Consider the following 2,512-nt stretch of genomic DNA (forward strand, 5'->3'; position numbering starts at 1 on the left):
GCGGCGGGGGCCCCCCCCGCCCGCGGGCGGGGGGGGCCCCCGCCGCCGCCCGCACCGCCCGTCCGCTCGGGTGGTGAGCGGGGGCTCCGTGCCTTCATCGGCCGTCCTTCGCCTTGTCCTCCCACCTTCTCCGCGGTCTGCTGCCTGCCAGGCGTTCCTTTCGTGAATCGAAGTTCCTTTCGCGAATCGTGTTGCTCGCGGGTGATCTTCCCGACGAGTTCCTCACGGAGAAAAACCTCCGCGCGGTGCTCGGTTTGGGGTCAGACTTGAGCAAGGGTCTCATGCTCCCAGTTAATTCAACACGAAGCAAGGACTCCGGTCTCTGCATGGCTGTTTAACGGGACACGGTTGGCAAATAGCAGTAAAAACACAGACAACGAGATTCGATATTGGAAGAGCTCACTCAAGAATCCAGATTTTTCGATTTTAGATTAAATCCCCCATCTACTGATTCATAGATTCCTCCTTACTTCACAGGTGGGCCAAACCGACACTTCACCTAATTCCTCTGGGCCATGAGGTTGGGAAGATGCCCAAGAGTAGAAAACCTTCGGCGTCACTGCTCCTCCCTGCCTAGGCACTGAGCACGCTTCCAGGAAAGAAAAGTATCTTCCAATCTCCTGTGAGAGTCCTTTTTTTCCAATGAGTGTCTTCTGCCTTTGGTTGCATCTCTGAGAGGAGTTCTGTTATGTCAGTGCCCTGGCGCAAAGCAGATGATGACAGCCAGAAGAGCTCCCTGTCACCATCTTATTCCCAACCTGAGCAAAAGCACTTCTTGCTGCCTGTCTTGCCATGTGCCATCCTCCAGCCCCTTCTACGTATCAGTGGGCTCCACTGAACTTGTAGCATGGGCTCAGTGTCTGTCCTAAGATGAACTGGGGAGCTCAAACTAAACCTGACATTTGCTGATGCCGAACCCCAGGATGTTCCCATCAGCCCTTTCTCTAGATTGTCTAGGTCCTTCTAAAGAGCATCCCTCTTCTCCAATGTATCTAACATTCCCCTCAGCCTAGGACCATGTGCAAATTGCTGAGAACACCCTCTGTTCCATCATACAGGTCATTAGTAAAGACATTACACAGTTTTGGCCTCAATATCAGCATTTCAGAAGGACACATCTAGTAACCAGCCACATGCTAGACTTTGCATTGCTGTTCAAAACACTTTGAACCCCAAGTTCTTGCCAGTTTTACAAGTATTTTCTAGGCCGGTTGTCCAGTGCATATCTTTCCCATATCCCTGCCCACTGGCCAGTTTTTACTATATACGAAGTCAAATCTAAAATTTACGGTGCATGAGGAGAGCTTCAACCAGTGGAACATTATAATCAGGTGTATGGGCATCTGAACTCATGGTACAAGAATTAAGCTCCTGCCTCGTCTCCAGTATGTGCATTTCAGTATCAGGCTCCTGAATGAGTTCTTAGCAATGAATATGAAGGGGAAAAAACGAAAAATAATTTCCAAAAAAATTTTTTTTGAAGAGAATACTGATTACTTCAATGTATCTCTAATTTAAGCAGTGCCTAACAAAGAGGTCTGATTTGCACAGAAATCTGTGATTGGAGCTCAGATATTTCTAGACAGTACAGCTTGTGGGTAATTTTTGGCTTTCAGAAAAGTGACGCCTTGAAAACTTCCCTTTGTATCTTTTAGTCTCTACTCCAGCAAGCAGGCCACCTTAACTGGCCACAGGCCAGTGACATAAATTCACCTTTATTATGTGATCAGACTCCTTCATTTTAATATCCAGTTTACTTGAAATTCCCATCTCACCACATCATTTTAATAACAGAATTAATCTTTATACTTTAAAATACTGAACAACCTAGAAGGAAGCGTCCTCTTTGTGCAAGAAAATGCTCCTTTTTTAATTTTCACATATACCTGCATTTTAAACATAAAATGAACAAATAATTTCACGCCTTAACTCCACCGTGGGTTAACTAATTCAATTCAGAGCATCACTAAGATTGTGTTACTGCTACCATCTAAAAAATTGCTATTCTGGGGAAAAGTCTCATTTTAGGAAAGCTCTTCAGTATATGTTTGTGGTTAAACATGTCCTTATACCTACAGTTTTTCAACAAAGCACTGCAGCCTGTACTTTACCATGTGCTTAAGCACCTTCCTGACTCAGGGTTTTAGTCTGGAGCAAAAAAACCCAAGTTTACGTTTGATATTGCAGGCATAATTAACAAGAGCAACCAGGAAGAATGTTAAAAAAAAAAAAAATTCCACTTGTAGCATGATTACAAAGCTAATTGAATTCATTGTCCACAGCACATCTGTATAGCAAAGAAGTATGGATGACATTAGTGGATATTCCTGTGACTTTCATGAAATCCCCACGTGGTTTTGTGCAACTGTCAAAATCAAAGCAAACTCTCAGTACAACTTCCCAGGCTTTAATGCATGTGTATTTCATTCTCTGGTTGACAAGGATGCCACAGCTTTCTTGTCACCTTTAGTGGTACAGCTCAGCAAGCCATTTGTTTGATTAGCAGTGGTGA

Source organism: Corapipo altera, unplaced genomic scaffold (genome assembly GCF_003945725.1).
Source record: "Corapipo altera isolate COAL_440 unplaced genomic scaffold, ASM394572v1 61305, whole genome shotgun sequence".
Lineage (NCBI taxonomy): Eukaryota > Metazoa > Chordata > Aves > Passeriformes > Pipridae > Corapipo > Corapipo altera.